Genomic DNA, 10363 nt, shown 5'->3' with positions numbered 1-10363 from the left:
TAAGGTCCTGAGACAAGAATCTCACGACCTTAAAACAAGGCTACCAAAAATCTGAAAACAAGAATAACATTTCTTGAAACCGGCAATTTATTTCTTATTTTAAGGTACAATAACAAGAGAAGCTTAACTTGAAATAAGGATACAAGTGCTAATTTGAAAAAAGGAAAAGACCCAAAAACAAGCTTAAAACAAGAAATTTCGACCTTATTCTAGGGTACAATAAAAAGAGAAACTTTACTTGAAATAAGGACACAAAGTGCTGATTTCTAATTAAATTCACAAATTAAATGCAAATTTCAATAATACACCTTCATAGGCACAATAAATGTATAATAATTAAAACACTATTATTTATCCAGATAGAATGTTACAACAAAACTGCTGGCTGCATGGTTAAACTTGTCCAGGGTTTCCACAATACTCGTCAAAAATCTTGAAACACTTGTGTCTGTTTCCCCTTCCCCAATGTTGATTTGGGTATCACGGTGGTCTGAGTGCTTCAAAACACGCGTGGCTCAACATTGGGGAGGGAGAAGGCACATTTCAGGTGGGAAAACAGTGTGAAGTAGAAATCTCAGGATTTTTCTAGAAAATTCGAGAGAAACGGTGTCTGTTTCAACGATTTGTGACGAGTATTGTATTTAGTCTGAAGAGAGGAAAGAATAAGTGTTCAAGACGAATTTTTCGATCATCGATGGAATATACCTGCTTGGTTCGCGCACAAATGAGAAAGAGAAATTTAGGATGTCGGATTATTGTTCAGTTATATTTGAAAATAAAAGGAAAAGATAAAAATCAGGGAATTTAAAGCAATGTGTTACACATACAGACAGTAATTAAGACATGCGGGAAAATGTGAGGTCGCTGATGAAACTTCACTTTCTGAAGACATATATTCCAACTTTTAAAAAGGGGAAATAATATTTACCGAAGCTAATTAGATTTTCTCAGCGCGATAAATAAGGGCATGTCTGTTGGTAAATGTCTTTCCTGTTCAAGAAATGCGGACTGTATATTATCGTGTAGTGAAATGGCAAATTGTGACGCGACAAGTATTCAAGTGTTAGACTTAAGCACCCTGACGGAAAATGTGGCAGGTGATGATGCTACTGAGCAATCGGAGTCGCTGGGGTCACGTCAAGTTCGGAGTATTTATCTCATCACATACAGCCGAGCGAACGAAGAGATAGTTCCTAATCGAGAAAGTTTTGTTCAGCTGGTGTTGGATAGTTTCGACAATGCAGACCCATTAACGCGTTGTGAGATAGTACAGTGGGTGTGTAGCCAAGAACAGCATAGGGATGGGGGGATTCATTACCACATGGCAGTGAAATTAAACGCAAGGCGACGCTGGCTGAAAATACGCAATTATCTTGATGAGCGACACGGAGTGAAAGTGAATTTCAGCGCCCACCATAGCAATTATTATTCAGCGTGGCAGTACACGACCAAGGAAGACGAGAGTTACTTACAGTCTGATAATCATCCCGATTTGACTAACACCCCTGCACCCAATAGTTCAAGGGCTACCGAAACGCACACTCGACTTGCCAATGGACGCAGAAAGCGTAAAAAGTCCTCCCAAAGTTTATCGGTTTATGATGTATCGCAGATAGCCGTAAAAAATGGCATAAAAACTCGACTAGAGCTGCTGGTGTTAGCACAAAAGCAGAAAAGTGAGGGGAAACTTGACTTGGCGCAGTTCATCGCGAATCGTGGAAGTCGGGTAGTGGATGAAGCGATTGCTGTAGGCTGGGAATTAGAAAACGCGGAGAGCACACTGCAAAGGAGTAAAATGACTAGGATTGAGATTTTGTACAGTAAATTGGAAGGAGAGTGTGAGCCAGGGTGTGACGGCCAGTGGTTGCAAATGGCAAAAGAAGTGTTAGAGCGGAACTCTATTGTGAGGGATGACTTTGCAGAAGCTGTTCGCATACTTCTCGACAAAGGGCGCGGAAAGTATCGCAATTTGTACTTGAAAGGTCCCTGTAACTGTGCGAAAACATTTTTGCTAAACCCTTTGAACATAATCTACAAAACATTCAGTAATCCAGCCTCTACAACGTTTGCTTGGGTTGGCGCAGAACAGTCAGAAGTAGTTTTTCTCAACGATTTTAGGTGGTCGGCCCAAATTATTCCCTGGCATGACTTCTTAATGCTTCTTGAAGGGCAAAGTGTTCATCTACCCGCCCCCAAAACACACTACCGACAAGATATTCTGTTCCAGGGAGATACACCCATATTTTGTACCAGTAAGGATGAACTTAGTTATGTACGAGGCGGTGTTGTTGATGACAGGGAGACTCAGATGATGAAGGTAAGGTGGCGGGTCTTCAACCTCTTCCATCAAATACCCGAGGAACAGCAGAGGTCAGTCCCCCCGTGTGGAAAATGTTTTAGTCGACTTGTTTTCCCACAAGGCGACTAATTCAATTACGCATGATCGTATGTAAATATCGCCGAGTTTGTTGACATATGGATTAAGTGTTACACGATTCACCATGGTGTTTGGAAAATTCTTTGCCTTTTTTAGGAACCAAAAACAAAAGCTACTGCATTTACAAGTGTTTTAAGTGATAGAACAGATCACGGAACATACACCTTAGGGATAATTTTCTTGATGAAGCTATTCAATAAGACTATTTGTAGCGGTTCACCATGGTGAACCGATAGTTCTTAAAGTCAATGGTAGTATAATTACTTTACTTTAGAACACAGTGGTGAATCGTTGAGTTTCAGCGCTAAGAAGCCCGACAGGTCGTTACAACAAATGATCTCTTTTAATAATGTCATTTTCTACAAAGTTAGCTTATTTTTGTACATAAAACTGTTCAGATTACAGTAAAAGAAGGAAAAGGTTCCGTGTTCCTTTGACACCTTTGTGTAGTTATTTGAGATAAGGACTAAGAGGCAATGTACTTCACTACTCTTTCTCAGGAGCTCCAAGAGAAATCATGTCACTATGAATAGCGAATCAATTTCATACGATGACCGCAAAAAATCATTCTGCTATGTAAAAATCGCTAAACGTCGTCTTGATCGCCATCGGAGCAATTTTCACCGCCTTCTGTTTTGAAATATGCAACACCACCCTTCCCCCCTTATTTTTGGCGAATAGTGCGATAGTTATTTTTGTCTCTGAAAGTTTACATTTTGCGAGAAGAAATCTCACGCAGTTATCCACAGAATGCAAATAATGGTATTTCTTTAATATTTTATACGCTTCCCCTTATTTCTAATAACCATATCAATTCGTTTCGGCATAGAGCGTATTAAATTGTTCACAGTCTCAACAGATATAGAATAAAATGTATTGATAACACGATTCTTAAACTGTTCAAATGTTTCTCGGCGTAGTTGTTGCTTCACTGCTTGTCTTTTTAACATCCTACTCACCATGGGAAACACATTTTCAATGACCGCCATATCCGGAGATCTTGGACACAGTTTGATTAACGTACTGTTTGTGCGTTGCATCGCTGCCCGTGCTAATGCCGAATTTTGAGAGGGATCCCCATCTTGTAAGAAAGTTCGGCTACATCCTTTGTCAGCAGCTGCGAATAGGCGATCAAAATGGTTATCTATAAATGCAGCGAAATAACGACCATTCATTTTCTCGTATGGTTCACAGCAGATAACTCCTTTATTGTAAGAAATTGCCACCATCAGTCGTAGTACTTTGCCCCCAGTTCCCTCTTTGCGGCCCTTTGCTATGCATCCCGGAGCCAAACCCTCTGATTTCTTTCTCCAGACACGAGCTTTTGGTGCACGAGCCTGATCTAGTGGATTTCTTTTGTACGTAAATCCTGTTCCATCCAGATAAAAGGAAATTCCTTCTGTCCAAATCTCCTGGCCGTAGTTGGCTTTCATGTACTTTGCAAACTTAACTCTTTTGCTGTGGTCTTCCGCTGTCATGAGCCCCTTTCTGCGAGTCTGCAAATAGTAGTAATTTTGTGAATTGAGAAAACGAGAAACTGTTCTTACAGATACGTCCTTTTGTTGAATTCCGGCTTCCTCCATCAGTGCTTTACAGGTAAAGTTTCCCTCTCTTTTCCTCAAAACTGTAATGCATCGTATCAGTCGTCTTTTGTCGCGGTCACTTAACCTGTTCTTCCGACCTCTTTTACACGTCTCCTCAGAAGTGTGCCTCTTATACGTTTTCTCATGTGCAATTCTATAAACACTCGCTGCAGAAATTTTGCACATGCTGGCAACTTTTCGCACAGATAGGCCTTTAACCCGACATAGATAATACGCACGTGCACGAGTCACGCTATCGATTATACCTTTAAACACCATCGCAATGTGCTAACAGGCAGAGCCGTTCCACTAAACTGTTTTACCCCAAAAGTACCTTAAAATCGCTATACTCAAAAGTCTACATAGCTTCTTTATATAACTCCTACTTCACATCTAGAACAGTCAGAACAAAAACACTCCTCACGTAAACACTGCAGGCAACAATAATTACTCTGCCTACGTTAACGTTACCCGTCCACGCCCTTCGAACGCAAAGACAATACTCGTCAAAAATCTTGAAACACTTGTGTCTGTTTCCCCATCCCCAATGTTGATTTGGGTATCACGGTGGTCTGAGTGCTTCAAAACACGCGTGGCTCAACATTGGGGAGGGAGAAGGCACATTTCAGGTGGGAAAACAGTGTGAAGTAGAAATCTCAGGATTTTTCTAGAAAATTCGAGAGAAACGGTGTCTGTTTCAACGATTTGTGACGAGTATTGCAGCTTTTGTCAACAACAACTCAATAAATGTTCTTTGTCTTTAATCTGTGTTGCTGCATGCCTTTAGTTTTCTTAAGAGCTTGTTCTCAATTTGTTTTAATTGATAACTCTTTCTCTTTGGAGTAATGCCCAAAACATGCTCTTCCAGGAACTTGAAAATGTTTTTCCAGTTATCCCCATATTCCAAGTTGAAGGCATAGTAGACAGCCAAATATGAAACCAAAGATGATGCAAACATAGAGTAATCAAGGATTGGCTGACATTCACAGAGCACAATAAAAATCTGAGTATTTTCTCCACTGCTTTCACCATTCTCAGCCAGTACTAGGTAAGGGAAGTTTGATGGCACATCTGAATGTAAAAAGTGTTCCATTTTTTGACCGTCCTGGAAAAAAGATGAAACTCTCATTACTGAGTGAAAATAAAGCTTTGTGTGTGAGTAATTGTGCCAACACTTTGATCATTATTCGATGTGTGATTATTCAGCATTAACAGCTATAGAAAGTTTGATTTTATTAAATACATGTTATTAACTCTGGGTAATACTGGTACCTTTGGATGAGTAATGTGTTCAAATGTTTATGCTGTGGTTTGAATTTAATTTTGGTTTATAAATAAAAGGTTTCAAATCCGCTTGATTTTAATTCCCTTTGTTTCACATGACAATGTATGTGACAAATTATAAATATTATATCCGAACTGGTTTGAAACATTTAAAACCAAACATAAATTTAAAGCACAGCAATATTTCATCCATTATGGTTAATTTTATTTTCAACGATATTGATATAATGGCTCATGTAGACTACCTGCACAATCAATCCAAAATTAATGAAGATCATGCTATTAGAGCTATATTTATATAAGACTCCATTTTCAAAAACAGCACTTACTTTCAATGAGAGAAGAAATGGTTCTGTTACCCCAAATGGTCCATGGATATGTTTCAGGGAACTTAAAAATGATGCCCTTGATCCAGCTGAAAGGTGAAATTGTATTCAGGATTTTGTAGCATAGCGTGCAGGGTATTATGCACTTAGTTTTAGGTTGTTTTATCCCCTTTGTCTCAAATACTTTCCTGGCTTTTGGATGTGACCTACATGCAATGTTAGTTCCTCATGTTAGTTTACACAAAGACTCTTAAGTTCTCTACCATGTGTCATTTGTTTTGGAAAAAGGTCAGGTCTTTGTTAGTTATAAATGGAGGAAATAAAGACCTTTTTTCACTTTTTTCAAACAGTACAAACAATTCAATGAATGAAAAGAGCCACGTTTTGTCTGGGGTACGTGTATGCTGATTACACCAGTCGAGATCAAGGAAATTAAAAAAAAAACAAGGAAGAGCCCGGCCAGACAATGTTTTTTGAAAGTTTGACCTGTACGTCCAACATAATTGTGAGTTAAAGAAAGATGTCCATAAATAAGAGTTACATGATTGTGAAAGTAACATTTCCAAATTAGTGCTTGTCAAGGGCACTAAACGGTTCTTTAGTAAGAGTTGTAGTAGTTCGAGTTGAAGCTGTTGTTGCGATTTGGGACTTTGTTCCCTGTCGGTGACTTTCCAAGTGATATTGTGTGACAAGTGAAGGGATTTTTCCCCCGTTCGTGTGAGATTCTTCTATCAAGGTTACAGTTGGTTTTCGTGGAGCAAAAGAAAGAAGGCAAGGGAAAGAAGGCTTCGGAACATTGTATGAAAGAAAAGGACAGTGCTTTGCGCGTGTGGTCAGTTAAGCGTAAAGAAGTATTGAATTAAAAAGTAAGATTGTATTAAGAGTAGTCGCTCGGCTTTGCTAAGATTGTTTACATTTAATTGAAGAAATTGGGTTTCATAGAAATTAGCGAAGTTGTTCAAATCTTTCTGGCAGTAATTTCGCTCTTTGTTACCGTAAGTGCGGGCATTATAATCATTCACACAAAAGATGGGAACTCACCAGTCTTATCCTTGTCATCTAAAAAGCATGTAGACAGTTTTACCCAACTGTCAATCAATGTTTCAACGGTGTACTTTCTTTTCTTCAGTTTAGAAATGTGCAGCTCCAATTCATGTAACAACTATTAAGTCAAACAAGACATATAAGAAAATTTAAGCATTTGCAAACAATTTATCACTAACTTAAGCTGTCTGAGGTGACGCCAATGCTTCTCAAGCTTCTCAAGTGTTGAGATACCTTTCCTACATGTATAACTGAAATGGTAATGACTCCTGAGTTCCTTTACCCTTTTCCAATGCTAAATCACAAAATTAATCTTTTTGGAGAATGAATGCATGTTAACCAGTTAATTTCTTCCTTCCTTGCTGCATCCAGATGTACACAGCTGTTAAGGTGGTTAAGTCTTGGAACAAATAATATCTCCCCCCAAATACATCAACAACCTTTAATGCTCTGGATATAACAGCAGTGCTAATGTACATGTAATTCCTGCACTGCAGTTGTGCATATGGTGCTGATTGTTACTGCTGGGCATAATAGGGACAACTCAGACTGTAACTACTCACCACTCTCTCATGTTCAAAAAAAGGGAACTGGTCAAGCACCTTCTCGACAGCCTTCAATCCAGTAATTTTAGAAATTACGTGCCATCTTTTAGAGAATGTGAGAGCTTGTAACTGTGCCACTGCTTTCCAGTTTACAGCCTTTTGGCATAGCTCTTTTCGTAGTTCTTTGTCGTGTTTCTGCACATCACTTTCGCTCTGGTCTTCACTCACATCACTGGCATCTGATTTCGCCTCTTTGCTCGATTCCTTTTTCTGCCAACTTTTTACATTTGAGAACCTTTTCCGCAACAGAGCTTTAGTGGAGGCCTACAATTATAGTGAAAAAAAATAAAAATAAAAATAAATTACTCTTGTTTATCTAGACCACTAAACATTATCATTTGTTTAACTCTTGAATCCCAACCACAAAGATGGTAACATACAAATAATGACAATCATTGAAAGGATCATCAAACATCCATTGAAAAAGAAGAAAGGCCGATAAAAGTATACAGAACTGAGCCATAATCTTACAACCCTATACTATTTTGCATTTTCCTCCAACACAACCTAAAAATTTCAAGTAAAGTAGTTCTCAAGAAAATAATAATCCAAATTACCCAGTATTGAAACTCTATATCATCTGGCCAGTGAATGGGCTTCTCATCGCGCAAAAGTGGTACACTTTTGCACAGCTGCTTTGCAACCTCTGTAAAATGTTCAGAGGTCAGTTGCTTGCCATCTACATGAGCCTCAAGACAAGTGACACAATCCCTGATGAGCTGCCTTCTGTTGGTGTCATCTAGTGGGATGTTATCTTTAACACACTGTTTTATTTTTGAAGAAATTGGTAACTTGAAGTTTTCTCCCAAGAGACTACACTTCGCCTTTTTGGCCAATACTGGAAACTCCCTTGGCTTTGTCCTCTTGAGTTTAGGTACTGGTGCTGGGCTGTATTGGAGTGAAGCCATCTCATCATCAAAAGAACTGCTTGGACTCAATGTTGCAGGGGTAGAACAGGCAGACGGAGTTCCAAAAACCTGGAAAGAAAGAAAGGGAGAAAAAAGGAGACATTGGTATTGCTTGTGCATATATCCCCATGTTAGTATGTTATTGGTACTTAACTGAATGCACATGTCTATCAAAATGAAAATAGGCATTGGCTTTATCCTTATTGCTAGAAACTTGCAACCAAAGTTTTTCACTACCTTTACCTCATCAGTGTCTAAAACATCATCCTTGCCTTGATTGCTTGAAGACTTCTGAAAAGGAAATCATTATTAGAAAAAGGGGAAAGACAGACTCAGCTAACAAGTTGTTGATCATTTGTTATGTGTCTCCCCTCTCAGGTCCAAAGGAAAAACAGACAACCACTTAAATAATAACTTTACAATGTAATAGACCTTTCCTACATTCCACTTCAGTGTGTTTGAACAATAGCACCAGAGCGAGGTTGGGGTGGACATTTTCATACATTTGCCGTATTTTTGCCCACCCTGACCTCGACTCAGCACCCTTGTTTATTGGAATGCGAAAAGGTCTATTAAATAGGCAAGTCACCAAATAATACAGTACTGGTTCAGGTATGCTGCAAATTTTCATGTAACTAAGGTCTGCTTTGCTCACTGGAAAACAATGAAAATGATGACTGGAAAACAATGAAATTCATGACTGGATATCATCACTAACAAACTCACTGCACTGATGATAAAATCCCATAAGTGTTTCCGAGTTGGGAAGTCCTCTGGGAACAGTTCCTTCAGATCTGGTCTTGTCAGTTTTAGAAACATCTTGCCATCAACATTGTTGTCTTTCGAAATAAAAAGAAACTTCTGTAGACACCCATTAATCATGAAACAACACTATGGCCCATTAATGAAATAAATCAATGTTGAATTGCTATAATTCTTCCTGTACAAGAGAGTAGAGTATTCTGAGGGTTAAATATTTTGGATAAAACACAAGAGAAACATTTGAGTTGCCACAAATTATTCAACATTGGCAAAAAAAAAAAAAAAAGAAAGCTAATTGGATACAACAACAAGTGGTTGTAGGTGTGGACTTCAACATAACATTAAAAAACAAAATATTACCTTCTAGAACTTTACACTGACTGGCCAAGAAGCCTCTTTTCCAAAGGAAATCAGCAAGAGATTTTTTACTAAATGAATGCAAGTTATCTTTGTAAAATATATTTGTTACTTCTAGATCCTCATCCATGACACAGGAATTTCCTAAAATCAAGTGACAAGTGTACAATATCAATATGTGTGACATGGCCTAGAATTATCGAGATCACTTTCATAGAGCTTGCATTATATCAAACAAAACACTTCACCCCGCTTTCCCTATTATTTATTTACCATGATGGGGTTGAGGAACAGAAGCCCCTGCCTCAGTCATTTTTCAGTTAATGTCTGTACCCCCCAAACCCTATCTACAGCATCCTTTAGCCCCATAAAACACAAAACATTTTTTCATTTGTTAACTTATATAGATCACATTTTTTCCTTACTTTAAACACCCATTTTAGATTTGCTTTCCTGTACTTGACTAATTAGAAAACGATTACATAGCCAATAAATCTTCCAATTCTCTGGCATTAATGTAGTTCATGACAAATACCAAACTAGTTGACAGTCAACCAATGAAATGTGGTGGCAGTTTATCTTTCGTTGTGAAATCGCTTTCTTCCGCTCACCCCTCCCCTGGGGCCCAACTATGAACAGCTATTTATGTAGGCTTCAAAAAGTTTAACATTTACTGCCAAAAAGTCATTGCAGTTTCACATGAATTAAGTTCGCAAATACTGTCGGCAACTAAACGTAAATAAAGGAAATAGACAGAGAACCTAAGTACATAAACTGCGACGGGAAAGAACGTCACCTAGGCACGCGGGTAACCAGCGTGGCCGTATTTCAGAAGTAAAAGATTGTGTGTATCCATAGACGGCAACAATTCTATCAGTTACCTTAGCATCTGAAAAAAGCAGGGAAAAGTTAATGCACTGGGCTGTAGTTATAATTTAGAGGTTTCAAAAGCTTGTTTAATTAATACGTTTTGGCAAACGGAAATCATCGGTCAGCCGACTTCGCGGGCTTTAAAATTGCACTTCGACTTGAAATTACACGATAAAAACCGAGCTGC

The 10363-nt window shown here is 38.6% G+C and overlaps 1 long non-coding RNA gene across 1 annotated transcript; it reads right to left on the bottom strand.

The window, feature by feature from the left end:
• Positions 1–5012: 5012 nt before the first annotated feature.
• On the bottom strand, positions 5013–9217 carry LOC137990705 (uncharacterized). The gene is made up of 3 exons (XR_011121546.1): positions 8914–9217; positions 8431–8478; positions 5013–5125 (listed from the first exon to the last, which is right to left on the bottom strand). It is a non-coding gene; the product is annotated as an uncharacterized lncRNA (long non-coding RNA).
• Between the last annotated feature and the right edge of the window lie 1146 nt (positions 9218–10363).

This window comes from Montipora foliosa, chromosome 2, assembly GCF_036669935.1.
Source record: "Montipora foliosa isolate CH-2021 chromosome 2, ASM3666993v2, whole genome shotgun sequence".
NCBI lineage: Eukaryota > Metazoa > Cnidaria > Anthozoa > Scleractinia > Acroporidae > Montipora > Montipora foliosa.
This window is presented reverse-complemented; position numbering and strand designations above follow the sequence as displayed.